We start from the raw sequence: 18,358 nt of genomic DNA, 5'->3' as shown, positions 1-18,358 counted from the left end.
CATTTCCTATGAAGAAGCATACACATTGCCAAACAGAGCTGCAGGAACTTCAGTCAAGTTCAGAGCTGGTAGCTTCTGATTGGACATTAGTCTGGTTTGCTGAAGAAAGCCATTTTTCAGGGTGAAAGGTGAGATTAGAGCTTTAGATATTTGGCTGTGGCCATATTGTTTCTTTTCATTTTATGGTGTATTATTTTACAGTGAAGGGATCATATAATTCAAGGAAAGGGAAGTTTATATTTTATTTTAAGTTACAGTTTATAGGAGCATCAAACATGAGTGTTTTATTTAATTCTGCAGGATGCTACCTTTCTAGTTCCCTGAAATACAATGCCCATAAATCCATGTTTGCAGACACCTTGAAATATTTATTGAATAATACAATACAGATTCTAAGAGGTAATCTTCTTTTATGAATACTGGCACAATCGCACTCAGCTCCAGGGGAGATTTGAAAAAAGTGGTGGGCAAGATCAGACACTGTTTACATCCCACCTCCAGCAAGATATAACTTTGCTTTTGGCTGACCTTTAAGTAAAAGCAGTGGTTATGTAACCAAGTAAGCTAAAAACTAAACAGGAAAAGACAGGGAAGGGTCATGTAACTCCGAATGAACTAGATACTTATTAAACTTTGATTTTTAGAGTCCTCCTTAAAGGAACACAGAAGATTCCTAAAACTTTTTCTACCTTATACTTTCTTAACTGAAATGCCCAAAGGTGACCAGCATGTTATTTAACCCTTTGTGGTTCTTTCCACCTTCCCACCTGCCTCAGTCAAGCCTCTACCACATCAAATTTGTTTGGAGTGAATTGAAAGGAAAACTGGGAAATTCACAAATATTAAATGCATAGTATTCGAACCTTTTATTCATTTAATCCATTTCATAAACTGATAAGAGTATACGTTTACCACTGAAGTGTTGGACTTGGTCATACCTGAAAAAGATTTAATATAAATTTTTGCTTAATGACAAGTTTTGAGATGACCAGAGAATGCAGGAGTGGGGTCAGTCAGGCCCATGGTTCATTCAGTCCAGGATTCTGTCCCCAGTAGCAACTCCAAGATGCTTGGAGAAACTAGGTAATGGCTGCCCTCTTGGACTGCCAACCTCCAAGTAATGGGTGAACCAACACCTTTAACTTTCCCCTCCACATCTTCCTTTCTAGTGATCCAAGAATTCATCCCAGTTCCTCTTTAGCCTACTGACATTTTCATCATTCAAGCAATCAATGTCATATTTATTAAGCACTTAACTACGTGCAGAGCACTGTATTAAGCGCTTTTATCTGCTTCTCAATTGACCCCAGTGGTAACCTCAGGGATGGGTGGACTGGGCAATCACTCAGAGAACCACTTTAAAGAGCTGGCAGTTTCACAATGCCTACTGTACCCAGAGTAGGAAAGAATAACATGCCTCTTTGTCTGGATGTGGGCGGTGTGCATTATCTGTCAGGGAGAAATGGATAGGGAGTGTAACTGGCAGTGCAGAATTCATCAAACGATTAGCGAATGCTTATCCTTTTCTTAGTCAATTGGCCAAGAGACAATATTAAATGATACCATACTTACATATATAATTGCCCTATTTTTTTTTACATAATTTTTGCATCCCCAAAACAAGAAAGGAGCTATTACATGGAGGATTAATAAGGAAAGCAGAAGGAAAAAGAGAAGAAAAAATTAGGAGGGAGGAACAGGAAGGAAGAGGAAGGTAATAGGGAATGCACTTGAGTCTGCTTCGTCTTTCTTTTAATGGCATTTGTTAGGCACATATTATGCTCCAGGCACTGTACTAAGCACTGGGGTAGACACAAGGTAATCAGGTTGGATATAGTCCCTTTCCCACATAGGGTTTACAGTCTTAATCCCCATTTAAAGATGAGTTAACTGAGGCACAGCCAAGTTAAGTGACTTTCCCAAGGTCACACAGCAGACACATGGTGGAACTGGGATTAGAACCCAGGTCCTCTGACTTCTGTTCTTTCTACTAGGCCACACTGCTTTTCAAGTACTTCTATTGCACTCTCCCAAGGGCTACATACAATATGTGTTCAATGAGTTAACTCCCCCCACTCATACTGTTTGTGTACATTTTAACCTTTTTTTCCCCCTATAATAATAATAATAATAATAATGGCATTTGTTAAGCGCTTACTATGTGCAAAGCACTGTTCTAAGCGCTGGGGAGGTTACAAGGTGATCAGGTTGTCCCACGTGGGGCTCACAGTCTTAATCCCTATTTTACAGATGAGGTAACTGAGGCACAGAGAAGTTAAGTGACTTGCCCAAAGTCACACAGCTGACAATTGGTGGAGCAGAGATTTGAACCCATGACCTCTGACTCCAAAGCCTGTGCTCTTTCCACTGGGCCACCGGGCACACTATTGTATTTGTTAAGTGCCTACTATGGGCCAAGCACTCTACTAAGTATCGGGGTAGATAAAAGCTAATCAGGTTGGAGCCAGTTCTTGCCCCACATGGGGTTCGCAGTCTTAATCCCCACTTTACAGATGAGGCAGTGAAGGTACAAAGTTAAGTAGCTTGCCCACGTTCAAACAAAAGACAAGTGGTGGAGCTGGGATTAGAAACAAAGTCCTTCTGATGTCCTAGGCCCTGCTGCTGCTTCTCCTATCCATGGCAATCTTAATGAACTAACTACACCCAACAATTTGGTTCCATTCTCACCCTTCTGCTCCTTCCCCCACCCCACAATTATGAGGTACAAAAAATATATTATATATATCTATATATTTCTGCTTTAAAAATCAGATGAGCAATATGCAGTGGAGGTTACTATACAAATCAGTACAGTAATTTATTTTTGAGATGAGAACTTTATAAAATATGATTGGATTTTTCCTTCCATTTGTGATTTTGGTCTAGTTTATTACCATTGCCTCTGTTTTAATTCAAGTAGTGACTAGGCAAAACCTTATGGATACACATATTAAAACATTATAACAGAAGTTGGGACCTTCTGAAGAGGGCGTGTCCATGGAGTTACTATGGGCTGGAAACGAACCAACGGCACTTGAAGAAGTAGCTATGCAAACTTGCCTGATCTACTTGCCACATATTTTACCTCAGAACTAAGTACTTTGTCATTTTTTCTGCTAAGTGAACTTGGACAAGTCACTTCCCTTGTATATGCCTCAGTATCCTCATCTAAAGTTGGGGTTCAATAGCTGGTCTTCCTCCTACTTAGACTGAGAGCCCATTTGGGACAGGGTCTGTGTCAGCCCAGACTGCTTTGTAACATCAACTCCAGTGCTTAGTACAGTGCTCGGCATATAGGAATTGCTTAGCAAATAGCGTAATTATTATTTATATGCCACTCAGGATAAACTCATTTTTAGGGATCTGCGGATTTCAGGGTAGTGTCCCACAAATCATTACGAACTCCCCAGGTGGCCACAAGTTCTTATGTATCTCAGAAATACCGGCATTTTTACCTACTCTGCCCTTTGTCATGCTGAGGGTGAACACAATAATAATTGTGTTATTTGTTAAGCACTTACTATGTGCCAAGCACTGTAATAGATGCCAGGGTAGATGCAAGGAACAAGACTCTGTTCCAATCAGAGTTCATATTCTAAGTACGAAGGGAGAACTTATATTAAATCTCCATTTTACAGATGAGGAAACTGGGACACAGAGAAGTTAAATGACTTGCTCAGGGTCACACTGGAGGCACGTGTCAGAGCCGGGATTCGAACACAGGTCCGCGGACTCCCAGGCCCCTGCTCTTTCTACTAGACCATGTTGCTGCCCTATATAAGCACCAAGATATTTACCCCCACTTAGTGCAGGCAGTTCTGGGCCCCTGGAACAACTGATATGAGTCTCAGAGTCCTTAGCTGATTAGGGTGAAACTCACCCTAGTCAATTTCTTCATTTTTTTAGGATAAAGGGCAATCTACTTTCCCTCAAGCCCATACACAATGCAAGTAAGCCGAAAGATAAATCAGGCTTGATATTATTCTAGTCAGGCACCATCAGAACACCAGCAGACAATGCAACATTCCACTTTCAAAAAAGGAAAACATCTTATTTTGATTCAGAAAAATATCAAGGACCAATTTTTGGTATTTGAGCTTACACCCTTCCTCCGATCTAGGGTCCCCTTCACTCATAAAACACCAAATTGCATCCCTCCCTTCCTTCCATTACATTCTAAAAAAACCAGTCATTCCAAGAGGCCTTCCCTGAATAATCCCACCCAACCTCAAACGCACCATTCCTCTCAGCATTCATGAACTTATCCCCTTATTACATTATTGTTCATCATATTTGAACCGAAGGACAGCTCTACTAGGACTTACCTTCTTGTGTTCATTATTTGGGTCTATTCTCTGTTCTTTTCACCATTGTGTTTTCATCAATTTTCACTTCTTTGTTTTCCTAGTTGGATTGTGAATAGGGGACATGGTTTGTATTTCTTTTGTTTCTCTGCCAACCATGTAGTACAGTGCTCAGTACTACTCAGTAGTAAACACTCAGGTAATAGTGTTACTTAGACCTTGAGTTCTATTTGTCCCCACTTAACTTTTCTGGGCCTCAGTTTCCTCATCTGTAAAATGAATATTCAATACCTGTTCTCACCTCTACTTAGTCTGTAAGCCCCATGAGGAACAGTGATTGTGGCCTACCTGATTAACTTGTATCTTCCCCAGCACTTTAAACAGTGCTTGACACAAAGTAAATGCTTAATAAAAGTGATAATAATAGTAATTTGTTGATACTGACACTGATGCAATGGACAGTTATTGATACTGGTACTGGTCTTTTCTTATGCTGTTGAGATGTTTCCGACCTGTAGCAACACCTCGGTCACATCTCCCCCAGAATGCCCCGCTGTCTATCTGCAATCGCTGTGGTAGTGTATCCATAGAGTTTTCTTGGTAAATACAGAAGAGTTTTACCATTGCCGCCTTCCACGCAGTAAACTCAAGTCTCCACCCTCCACTCTCTCCCATGCCGCTGCTGTCCCGCTTGAGTGAGTTTTGACCCGTAGCAGATTGCCTTCCACTCACTAGCCACTGCCCAAGCTAGGATTGGAATGGATAGGCCTCTGCTTGACTCTCCCTCCAGTAGCTGAGACTGGTAGAGTACTGGAAACACTCCAGGTGTGACCCTGAGAGGGGAACTGGTACTGATACTGATAATAGGTATGTACATATCTGTAATTTATTTATATTAATGTCTGTCTCCCCCTCTAGACTGTAAGCTAATTGTGGGCAGGGAATGTGTCCATTTATTGTTACATTACAGTGCTTTACATAAAGTAAGTGCTCCATAAATAGGATTGACAGACTGACTACCAATACTAGTACCAGTATTGACACTGGTCCTGATACAGGTATGGCTGCTGATGTGGGTTCTGAGAGTGTTCCTGATTCTGGCACTATTTCTAGTACAGAAATATGTGTAAAGCAGATGCCCAGAGGGTACTGATGCAAGGATGGAGTTGATACCAACCACGATATAGTGGTGATAGAGCTGTGGAAGAGGAAAACATGATAGAATGCTGGCTCAAGAAGTAAAGTAGTATGGGAAAATATTACACTATCTGCTAAATTCATTTTCCTATTTCATTTTGAAGCCTGAGAGCTCCATTCCTGCAGTTGATTAGGTGGCGCATGGGGTTTGGGAAGGGGAAGAGTCTGGATACCAGGATAGTGTCAAACACTTGCAGAAGTAAACACTCTTCACTCTCGGGCAGAGGGCCAGAAATCAGTCCAGGATTTAGTCATTCATTGAGAGGATGTTTAACATTTGGTTTCCAATCTGAAGGATTGTATTTAGGGAAGCAGCTTGCCATGGTGGATAGAGCACGAGCCTGGGAGTCAGAAGATCATAGTTCAAATCTCGCTCTGCCACTTGTCTGCTGTGTGGCCTTGGGCAGGTCACTTTGCTTCTCTGTGTCTCAGTAACCTCCTCTGTAAGATGGGAATTGAGACTGTGTGTCCCACTTGGGACAGGGACTGAGTCCAACCCAATTTGCTTGTATCCAGTGTTTAGTACATTGCTTACCAAATACCACAACTATTACTATTATTATTAATAAGGATCCTAGCCATATCTACAAGTGTATACTCTCAGTACTGAAAGATATTCATTGCCCTTGAGTATTTGGAATCTAAATTAACAACTATCATTCCTATGACAGCATTTCAAAATCACTGACTACATCTCAGAAACAGTGGCTTCCCTGTCCCGTTCCACATGCCTTTTCTGGTTTTTGGTGAGCTAGTAAGTGGTATCAGTGGTATATCTTTAGGGATATGGGGTGTTAACTTGTGTTAACATTAACTTGCTTAATGTTGCCACTGCTACAAGGATACCTCTTGCTATCCAAGGGGTAAAGCAAGACCTACACAAATCTTTCTTAATATCAAAATTTCACAGTACACAGGGATGGTGCACTGTGGGAGTCTCTCAAGGCTCCAATCTCCATCTACACCCATTCCCTTGGAGAGATCATTCACCTCCATAGCTTGAACTACCATCTCTACACAGATGATTACCAAATCTTCCTCTCCAGCCCTGATCTCTCCCCTTTGCTGCAGTTTCACATTTCCTCCTTCCTTCAACACATCTCTACTTGGATGTCCCACCTGCACCTCAAGCTAAACATCTCCAAAACAGAACTCTCCATTTTTCCTGCCAAACCCTCTACTCCCCTAGTCTTTCCCATCACTGTAGACAACTCTCACAAACTCATATGCCAAGCGTTATCCTCAACTCATCTCCCTCATTCAACCCACATATTCAATCTGTCACTAAATCCTGTCAGTTCTACCCTCACAACATCGCTAAAATCAGCCCTCTACCACACTGATCAAACCACTTATCCTATCCACCTTGACTATTGCATCAGCTGCCTCACTGACTTCTCTGCCTCCTGTCTCTCTCCACTCCAGTCCATACTTCATTCTGTTTCCCAGATAATTTTTTTTTAAAATGCATTCAGCCCACGTGTTTCTAATCTGCAAAACTCTCCAGTGGTTGTTCATCTACCCCTGCACCAAACCCCTTACCATTGGCCTTTAAGCAATCAATCAGCTCATCCCATTTATTGTACTTCAGTGATTTCCCAGCCCACCTGCTTCGCTCCTCTATCACCAACCTACTCACTGTACCTCAGGGTTTCATCTATTTCACTGCCTTGCCCATGTCTTCCCTCTGGCCTAAAACTCCCTTCTCCTTCATATATGACAAACCACCACTCTCCCTACTGTCAAAGCCTTATTAAAATCACATATCCTTCAAAAGAGCTTCCTGATGCTCCCTCCCTTCTCTGTTGCACCTTGCACTTGGATTTGTAATCTTTATTCACCCAATCCTCAGGCCCACAGCACTTAATGTACAGACCCATAATTTATTTTTGTGTTTATTCCACCTTCCAGGCTGTAAGCTTCTTGTGGGCAGAGAATGTGTCTTCCAACTCTTGTTGCTCTCAATGATTTACTCTTTCAAACACTTAATATAGTGCTTTGAATACTATAAGTAGTCAATAAATTGATTGATTGAAGGTTCAGAAATTCACAGTTGAATTTTGGGGTTAATTACCACTGTTCACTTTCTGACAGTATGTATACTGGGGTTTTTTTCCTGCTGGAAATAACAAATACAGTCTTAAGAGGCTGGATTCCTCTTTATTCAGTTTTCTATTTAGAGAAGAGATATTTCTTTCTTTATCTTCCCTCACCTTCTTTTTCTTCCTCCTATCTGACAGCTTGCCTAATACTCAAAAACTTCCACTTTTGATCTTTTTGTTCTTCTCATTTGAAGTTTATTCGGGGTTGCCCATATATATTATTCTACTGGCTCTGGTCTGGAGACATTCTCCTTTCTGAGCAAGCCCAGAGAGGGTGGTGTATGTTGGGGTATTATAAATGAACCCTGTTTTACTCAATGATTTAAGAACTGCATGTTGTTTCATTGGTGGCCCTCCTAATGCAGAACTGGGCTGTCAAATTTTTTTGGTTGGTACAGTATTTTCTCAATATAAAGCTAGAGGAAGTGTGGTGGGGGGGTGACAAGGGGGAGGAGGAGAGTGGGTATTTGTTAAGCGCTTACTATGTGCAGGCACTGTACTAAGCTCTGGGGTGTGTACAAGCAAATTGGGTTGACCAGAGTCCCTGTCCCACATGGGTATCACAGTTTTCATCCCCATTTTGCAGATGAGGTAACTGAGGCACAGAGAAATTAAGTGACATGCTCAAAGGTCACACAACAGGCAGGTGGCAGAGCCAGGATTGAACCCAAGTCCTTCTGACTCCCATGATCTATTCACTAGACCACATTGAGAGTGTGCGTGTGTGTGTGTGTGTGTGTGCGCGCGTGCACGCATGTGTGTGTGTGTGTGTGTGAGTGTATGTGTTGGTAGAGCCTATCTTTGGAAAAGGGCAAGATAAGCTTTTCTAGAAAACCTTTACCACCTGGCTATGATCCACCAACCCCTGTCTATGGTATGAAAGTTCAGGCATGCTCCAAAGGGATTTGGGAAGCCACAGAGCACCACATGATTAGTCAGTCAGTCAATTATCAGTCAATCATATTTATTGAGCACTAACTGCATGCAGAGCACTCTACTAATTGCTTGGGAGAGTACAATATAACATTATGATAGACACATTCCCTGCCCACAACGAGCTTACAGTCTAGAGGACAGTGTAGCCAAATAGGCAGCCCTCAAGGCCTAGTTTTGGACTTTCACATTCCACACTCTTCATGAGCCATTTCAACCTGAACTGTTGTTCTAGATACTCTCAAAACACTTGGGCATTCACCCCACACCTTCCCCTCCACAGTACTTACATACATTCTTTAAACTATTCTGCTTCCCTCTACCTGGAATGTATTTTAGTGTCTGTCTCCTCCATTAGATTGTAAGCTTTCTGAGGGTAGGGATCATGTCTGTTAATTCTAATATATTCTACCATGCACTTAGTGCCAGGTTCTGCACAAAGTTTGCACTCAGTAAATATTACTGACTGATTGATAATCAGTTATATTAAGTGATTACAGGGTGCAGAGCACTGCAGTAAGCACTTGGGAGAGTACAACATAACAACAGAAACAAATACATTCCCTGCCCACAACAAGATTACAGTCTAGAGGCTGAACTTAGGTTCCATGGCTGCAGGGAACCAGTCACTCACACCATTGTGAGAAATTAGTGAATATGGTAGTATGAGAGAGAAATCTTTTAAAAAAAAACACATTAGAAAACAGCACCTATCTCTCCTTATGACATAAGGAGAATTCTATCAATGTTGTTGCATTGTGCTTTCCCAAATGCTTAGTTCAGTGCTCTACCCACAGCATTCAATACATACCAGTGATTGACTGATTTCTGCCAACTCTCTTGTATTGTGTACTGTAACACAAGGTGCATCAATGAACCTCTATCTCATCTATCTCTCCACCAACCTCTCGCCCACATCCTACCTCTGGCCTGGAAAGCCTTCCCTCTTTATATCTGACGAACAATCACTCTCCCCTCCTTCAAAGCCTTACTGAAGTCACATCTCCAAGAGGCCTTCCGTGACGAAGCCCTCCTTTCCTCTTCTCCCACTCCCTTCCATGTCACCCTGACTTGCTTCCTTAATTCATCCCTCCGACAGCCCCACAGCACTTATGTCCATATCTGTAATATATGTATTTATTTATATCAATGTCTGTCTCCCCCTCTAGACTGTAAACTCATTGTTGGCAGGGAATATGTCTGTTGTATTGTACACTGTCAAACAGTACAATGCTCTGCACACAGTAAACTTTCAATAAATATGATTGACTGATTTCCCAAGTGCTTAGTAGAGTGCTCTACACAAAGTAAGCACTCAATAAATACCACTGATTTATTAATTGACCTGCCCTTGGGAATGGTCTTTCCACTAGCCTTAGAAATGAAATCAGCTCCATGCACAATGGATGATCTCCATGTCTCAAGCCAACCCCTCAGAAAGTGCTAGCTGAGTGGGTGGCAGTCCACCACAAAAACTGTGGTTTAATTGATCCTTTCACCAACTGGGTAAGAGCAGTTGCTTTATTCATTTGCTCATTCAATCATATTTATTGAGTGCTTACTGTATGCAGAACACTGTATTAAGCACTTGGTAAAGTACAATACAGCAATAAAGAGAGAATACCTGCACAAACGAACTCACAATTTAGAGCGGGGGAGACAGACATCAATATAAGTTGGCTAAAATCCTTTTATAGAAGATATTCACATCTCTGATTTTGACCAAGAGTCCTACTTCCTGGGTAACAACCACCAAATTGTGGACCACACTACTCATCAGAGACCATGAATATCGCCCCACCTGCCACCTGCAGTTCTCAGATCTCAAAGAAAGGACTAATCCCACAATACAAACCATGTGGAGAAAATATGTCCTGAGAACGAAAAATATCAGGACACCAAACTCTCTTTAATTCAAACTAAATTCCTGTATGTGTCAGTTTGAGAATGTGTCAGTTTGAGAATGGCCAAAGCAAACTTGAATAATAATAATAATAATAATAATAATAATGGCATTTGTTAAACGCTTACTATGTGCAAAGCACTGTTCTTAGGCTGGGGAAGATACAAGATGATCAGGTTGTCCCACGTGGGGCTCACAGTCTTAATCACCATTTTACAGATGAGGGAACTGAGGCACAGAGAATTTAACTGACTTGCCCAAAGTCACACAGCTGACAAGTGGCAGAGCCGGGATTAGAACCCATGACCTCTGACTCCCAAGCCCGGACTCTTTCCACTGACCCATGCTCCTTGAAATTTTCCCTGGTTCCTCTACCCATGTCAAATACCACATGGATTATGTTGCAATCCTCCGGTGTCAGACCTGGAGGAGAGTCACTTCCAAGAGTTTCTGGTTTGTAAGTTTGTTGGTTTTTTGTTGTTTCTGGGTTTTTTTAATGACATTTGTTAAGTGCCTACTATGTCCCAGGCACTGTACTGAGTGCTGGGGTAGATGCGAATAACCAGATGGGACACAGTCCATTTCTCTTATAGGCCTTACAGTATTAATCCCTATTTTACAGATGAGGTAAATGAGACACAGAGATGTTAAATGACTTGCTCAAAGTCACAAAAAAGACAAGTGGTGGCGTGGGATTAGAACTCAGGTCCTCTGACTCCCAGGCCCATGCTCTTTCCACTAGGCCATGTTGCTTTCCAGTTGGGAGATTTGGAATGTAACAGCATGTGTATAGTCATGCATACACAAGTTATGTCACCTGGGTTATCACAGCTAGTAATAAATATAAAGGCTGCATATTTTTTTGAGTGAAATGATCCTTGATAAATCTGAGGAACTCAACAAAAAGCACCCAGCAAAGAGCACCCTGGTCCTCCTTTTAGTCTTTGTTTTTCACAGCAGACATATCTCCAAAACCAAAAGGAAAGCAATTTTGGAGCTTGTCCTAGATCAATCAAAATTGGGAGCCCTGTGGGCTGCCCAAGGAATCCATTTCCCTTCCTGGAGCTGCTGCAATATTTCTCCTTTTAATTTTCATTGACACCCCATCTGGGCTTGATCCTACCTCCAGCTGGGAGTCATCACCTCTCTCCTCCACCAGCTGTGTTAATAATCCAGAAGATCAAAGTCCTGCTGTACCACTTGGGGGAGATTATTTTTTTTTCTTTTTCAGATTTCTCCTCTGCTTATTTCCTTCCAGGATGGGACTGTAAGAATTTGGTTTTCCAAATTCTAAAGAGGAAGAGAGAAGAGAAGATAGAGAGTTTTGCCGCCATAAAAAGTCATCTTTCACCCATACCTGGAATATTGCCTGAGGTTTGGTAGCTACATCTGAGAAGGGACATAATAGAGCTGAGAGTTGCATAGAGATGGAGAACAAAGATGATAAACCTACATCTTTCCAGTCTAAAGAGTCTTAACCTTTCAGTCTCTCCTAAAAATAATATTAGTAATAAGTATTTGTTTGACACTATTTGCCAAACACTGTACTAAGCACTGGGCTAGATAAAAGATCATCAGGTTCCACAAAAGGCTCACAATCTCAGTAGGTGGGTGAACAGGCATTGAGCCCCCATTTTGCAGTTGAGGAAGCTGAGACTCAGAAAAGCTAAATTTGCTTACACAAGGTCACACAGCAAACAAGTGGTAGAGCCACATTAGAATCCAGGTCCTCTGACTCGTAGGCCCATGCTCTTTTCATTAGGTCATGCTGCTTCTCTATGCTTCATAAACTGCTGGTTAATGAAGAACAGGATTGAAGTTGGAAAAAAAATCACAAAGGGGTGGGCAGGTTCACCAATTGCTCTCCAATTTCCACATCACTAGGACATTAGATCATGAGGGTGGCAAGCACAAAACCAACAGAGGGAAAGGCTTCTTCACTCAGAAAGAAGTTAAACTTAGGTATTGCATTGCTACTGGAAGTTGTACAATCAGTCAATGCTATTTCTACTTCCCCTGCCCCCAGAAGAGTTTGTGCCAGTCAAACATATCAGTAGGCTCCAGAGGAGTTTGGACAAATATGCGAATCAACATGATATATTGGATTGCTTAAGGGGAAAGAGAGGAAAACCTCTCTTCCATATCGTGCCTCTGGCTGGGAACACCCTCCCTCTCCATATTCCACAGACTATCTCTCTCCCAACCTTCAAAAAAATTTTGAAGGCCCATCTCCTCCAAGAGGCCTTCTGACTAAGCCCTTATTTCCTCTTCTTCAACTCTCTCTGTGTCACGCTGATTAATTTATATCAGCTCCTGTCTTCCCCTCTAGACTGTAAACTCGTTGTAGACAGTACCAACTCTGTTATACTGTGCCTGACCTGATTAACTTGTATCCATCCAAGAGCCAAGAACAGTGCTAGACAAATAGTAAATGCTTAACAAATACCAAATTAATAAATAAAAATTTAAAAAATTGTATTATCTCAAGAGCTCTTGAAATATATTACTCTGCACACAGAAAGTGTTCAATAAATGTGATTGATTGATTGGATGCAAAGAGGGAAGGCATTCTGGGCCAGAGGCAGATCAGTGGGGAGATAGACAAGATAGAGGTACAGTGTCTGCAGGCTGGGTCACAGTAGGAGAGTAGTGAGTTGAGGTAGAAGGGGGCTAGGTGATCAAGTGCTTAAAAGCCAATGGTGAAGAGATTCTGTTTGATGTAGAGGTGGATGGGCAACCACTGGAGGTTCTTGAGGTGTCGGGAAACAAGGACTGAACTTTATTTTAGAAAAATAATCCGGACAGCAGAGTGACGTAAGGACTGGAGTGGGGAGAGACAGGTGGCTGGGAGAACAGCAAGGAGGCTGATGCAGTAATCAAAGTGGGATAGGATAAGTGCTTGGATTAACATGGTTGAAGTTTATCTGGAGAGGAAAGGACAGAATTCAGTGATATTGTGAAGGTTGTACTGACAGGATTTGGTGACAGTTCAAGTATGTGGGTTGAAAGAGAGATGAGTTGAGAATTACACTAGCTTGTGAGAAGGGGAAGGTGGTGATGATGTCCACAATGATGAAAAAGTCAGGGGGTGGGGCAGGATTTGGAAGGAAAAATAAGAAGGTCTGTTTTGGACATGTTAAATTTGAAGTGCCACTTTCAGAGTCAAAATCTGTCCTAGATGAATCACTCGTCCGACACAAAAATGGGCTCATGTTATTGTCTGCCCAGGGATGACAACAGACATTTAAATAAATTCAAAGGAATCAGAGCAAATAATGACTGCTGCTTAACAGATATTGCTGTCATGCTTCCTTTGTACCTAACTCAAAGGGAATTAATAACTAGTAATTTTTTCTTGCAATTCAGGACAAGATGCCAACTTTACAGCTGGTTTCCCCTGTGAAAATTCAATGGCAGATCTATGCTATGTGTTTCCTTTTCTAGACTGTGAGCCCGCTGTTGGGTAGGGACTGTCTCTATGTGTTGCCAACTTGTACTTCCCAAGCGCTTAGTACAGTGCACTGCACACAGTAAGCGCTCAATAAATACGATTGATTGATTGATTGATTGGCCCCTGATTGGCTTTGGAGGCTGCATGACAGCTGATATCTGAAGATGCCACCTTCCCCTAGCACCTTAATACCTTCTGGTCTAGGATGAACAGCTGTCCTCAAGTGCTAAGGTACTCAGAGCTGTGGCACATCTAGCCACATTCAAGTGTCAATCGATTCTTTCTCAAATCCAAGCCGAATTTCTCTTACTGCAATTTGAGCTCTAAAAGATCTAAAAAAGCATGAACATGAGAAGCAGCGTGGCCTAGTGGAAAGAGCACAGCCCTGGGAGTCAGAGGACATAGGTCTTAATCCCGGCTCTGCCAATTGCCTGATATGTGACCTTGGATGAGGTATTTAACTTCCATGTGCCTCAGTTTCCTCATCTGTAAAATGGGGATTAAAAACCTTTTCTCCCTCCTACTTAGCCTGTGAGCCCCATGAAGGGCAGGGACAGTGTCCACTCTGATTTGCCTGTATCTACCCCAGCACTGAGAACAGTGCTTGGCACATAAGAGCTTAGCAAATACCATAATTATTATTGTCGTTCCCTCATCAAAAGAAGAAACCCCTCTATCACCCCTAATGTGAAGTATGCAACTTTACTTTTATAATAGGTCCTATGGACAAATAACACTTCCCTTCACAGCACTAAAAATAACGTCACATTCTTTGACTCATGGAAGCTTTGATTATAAAGGTATTTGAAAAGTAAGGCTACTATCAACCTCAGCTCTCACATTCGGTTCTGCTCCTCTGCCAAGGGAAAAACTCAATCTTCTCTCTGTTTATATGCATGCAAACAGCCCCCTCAACCACCTGAAGATTATTTTCTGCCTGAGGAATTTTGTATCCGTGATCTGACATTGATAAAATCTCTGTGAGAAATATGTTTATTGTAGCTAGTGACTGAGATAGAAAGCTTGGGTCTTTGGCAACAATACAAATTCAGAAATGATGAATGTTTGACCGAGGGAAGACTGTCCATTAAACTTTTCCAAAGGCAACATAAGTTTCCGTCACAAAATGTTTGACACTTCCCCGCATGAGACTAAAATGATTATGTGCTCAGAAGTCAACCCATGCTGGCAAACTAATGTATCAGACATGGGCTCAGAATCTCCTGGTTTTCATACTTATTTAAACCTAGGTAGGAGCTCAAAGATGGAGAGGATTGTATCCGTAAGCTCAGTGTGGGCAGGGAATGTGTGTACCAACTCCGTGTAACTCTCCCAGGTGTTTAGTATAGTGCTCTGCACACAGTAAGTGCTCAATAAATACCATTGATTGATTAATGTTGAAAATAAAGGTGACCAAGAAAATAATGCCCCCCAAAATAAAAATACAGTCAGCTCTTTGGATCTGTAAGGAGTTGACAGCACCAAATCAAATTTAAGAACAGCTGGCAGTAAATTTGATATTTACAGGCTGATTGAGCCATGATTTTACCAATTTAAATGACTACCTCAGTCATATTTTAGTTGCACTAAATAATGATGCTAAATGTGTTTGACGTGGCTGGAAAGCAATCTGAAATGTCAGGACTGACTCCTCAACAAGGAAGAAAAAAAATCTTCCATCTAAAAAATGGTCATTCATGATATTAAATATTTATCTATAATCTCAACTGCAAAACAAAATTAGGTAGATATCTCTGATTGTTTATGCCTGAGGACCATTACCAGGCCTGGGAGAAGAAATATCTAACAATTACTATAGTTGGGTCCCAGAGGCATTACTTAGAGAATGTTTAATTTGTTTTATTCTTTTTCAGTGAATTGTCCCTATTACACCTGTTAAGGTGATGGGACAAGACCAAAAAAATCCAGGACAAAGTATGTATGACATCACTTTTATATAACTTTTAATAACTAAAAGGGAATGTGATAGAATTATGGTAATCAATAGCAATAATGAAAATACACCCAGCTCCTCCGTAATGCATCGTATTACTACATGCTTTGGAAAGAGCAATGTTAGGAATTAGGGGATGTTCTTTCATCACCTGTCTGGATAGAACGCAATGCCATGTTCGAAAAAATGATTGTATGCCTGCCTGTGGTAATGGTCAAGGCACGTTTTCTATAGTGTAAGCTTTCTCTAGAAGATTTCATTTGGAAACTAACCTCCATGCTGAAGGAAAATAGAATACATCAGAAAACTATTAGAGATGTTATAGCAAGAAGGAAACCAATATAAAACTTTTTAGATGTGTGACGATTCTAGGCGTCACTTCAGCCTTATCCTTGCCCAGTAATTCACGAAGACACTGCCCAGAGGTATCACCAGGGTCCTACTTCCTTGTTTCTTCTCTGCTAAAGTTAGAAATTATGTTAGGAGTTTACCAGACTGTGCATCTTAAAGCGCTGCCACTATCATGTATCTATCAGGATTTCTTCTTAGAAAATGGATCCAGCATCTGGGGTCTAGCTAGCCAGGCCAGGTGGCTGGTTGCTGGGGGCTCAGAGAAGAATCTTTGTTTTCCCCACTCTGATGTGTCCATGTGGAAAGAGCACAGACCTGGGAAGTCAGCAGACCTGGGTTCAAATCCCAGCTCTGTCACTTGCCTGCAGTGTGACCTTGGGCCAGTCGCTTAACTTCTCTGAGCTCGTTTCATTATTTATAAAATAGAGATTAAATATCTGTTCTCCTTCTCCCTTAGACGGTGAATGCCCTGTGGTCAGGGATGGTGTCTGACCTAATTATCTTGTATCTACTTCAGTGCTTACTATAATGCTCAGTACATAGTAAGCACTTAAATACCACAGTTATTACTATTACTGACACTTATCTCTGATGGATGTGAGTCATGCACACTCTACTCCAGGACAGGCGTTATGGAGCATAATTGTTTTTTTAATTCATTAGGTAGTTAACAAGATCATGTCTTAGTCAATGCAAAGTATTCATAAAAGATCTAATTAGCCTTAGCATTCAGCATAATAGTAATCAATACAGCAGAACATTTAAGTAACAAAATTTTCAAACCAATACTGATTCAAAATGCCTCATCCTAGAGCTGATGACCTTTTAAAGGGGCAATCCCCTTCTCCCACAGTACTCTTTTACTTTCCTGCAATGGTCCTGGGGTGTTGACTGATTAACAAACATCTTAGTTTGTTGGACCCAGCTGGGTTCAGACCTCAAGCAGAATGATAATGATAATTATGGTATTTGTTAAGAGCTTACTATGTGCCAAGCACTGTAGTAAATGTTGAAAGAAAAGCGATTCCGTCCAGTTTTGAACCGGCGACCTTTTGCATATGAGGCGAATGTGATTACCAGTACAGAACCTGCTAGCCATCTCTGCAAATATTTCCTTGCTCCCTCCAGATGGAAAAAATTCTGCCTTGGATCTTCTGGAGTCTTTACTTTCTCTTCCCAAATTTACCCCCGTGACTGGCTTTGTTCCATTTATTCCATCTTCTCTGTGCCTCAGTTATCTCATCTGGAAAATGGGGATGAATACTGTGGGACAACCTCATTACCTTGTATCTACCCCAGTGCTTAGAACAGTGCTTGGCACATAGTAAGCACTTAAAAAATACAATCATTACTATCATTATCATTAGGCAAGTGATTGACATCATAAGTACGACCTTTCCCTTTGGGAGTGGGTACTCCAGAACAAGTGACTTTCTATTCCCTAGTTTCCCCCTCCTCCAGACCCTCCATCTCTGGGTGTGGGAGAATGATGATTTACAGTATTAGTGGTGAAGTATTGCAGATGATATTGTCTTATCTTATGCCGCAGACTTGTTTCCGACCCATAGAGACACCACGGACACATCTCTCCCAGAATGCCCCGCTCTTCATCTGCAATCATTCTGGTAGTATATCCATAGGGTTTTCTTGGTAAAAATACGGAAGTGGTTTACCACTGCTGCCTCCCACATGGTTAACTCCAGTCTCCACCCTCCACTCTCTCCAATGTCGCTGCTGCCCAGCATGTGTGAGTTTTGACTTGTAGCAGATTGCCTTCCACTCGCTAGCTACTGCCCAAGCTAGGAATGGAATGGGTAGGCCTCTGCTCGACTAACCCTCCCCTAGCCGAGTCTGGTACAATACTGGAAACTCTCCAGGTGTGACCCTGAGAGGGGTGTAGATGATATACTGAACAATAAAACAGTAGATCATACATAGTCCACAGAAGCAGAACAGCCTACTGAAGAGCATGGGTCTGGGAATAAAAGGGCCTGGGTTTTAATCCCAGCCCTGTCACTTGCTTGCTGTGCGACTATGGAGAAGTCACTTAACAATAATAATAACAATAATGATGGAATTTGTTAAGCGCTTACTATGTGCCGAGGTCTGTTCTAGCTCATTGCGGGCAGGGAATGTGCCTGTTTGCTGTTGCACTGTACTCTC

At 41.7% G+C, this 18,358-nt stretch overlaps 2 non-coding genes across 2 annotated transcripts; both read right to left on the bottom strand.

Annotated features, from left to right (window-relative positions):
- Positions 1–5,009: 5,009 nt before the first annotated feature.
- On the bottom strand, positions 5,010–5,147 carry LOC119933805. The gene has a single exon (XR_005452676.1). It is a non-coding gene; the product is annotated as a small nucleolar RNA SNORA7 (small nucleolar RNA).
- A 12,805-nt stretch (positions 5,148–17,952) lies between these two features.
- Positions 17,953–18,090, bottom strand: LOC119933771. Its single transcript, XR_005452645.1, has one exon. It is a non-coding gene; the product is annotated as a small nucleolar RNA SNORA7 (small nucleolar RNA).
- Positions 18,091–18,358: the final 268 nt, after the last annotated feature.

Source organism: Tachyglossus aculeatus, chromosome 10, assembly GCF_015852505.1.
Source record: "Tachyglossus aculeatus isolate mTacAcu1 chromosome 10, mTacAcu1.pri, whole genome shotgun sequence".
NCBI lineage: Eukaryota > Metazoa > Chordata > Mammalia > Monotremata > Tachyglossidae > Tachyglossus > Tachyglossus aculeatus.
The sequence above is the reverse complement of the archived record's forward strand: the minus strand, read 5'-3'. Positions and strand labels throughout refer to the sequence as shown.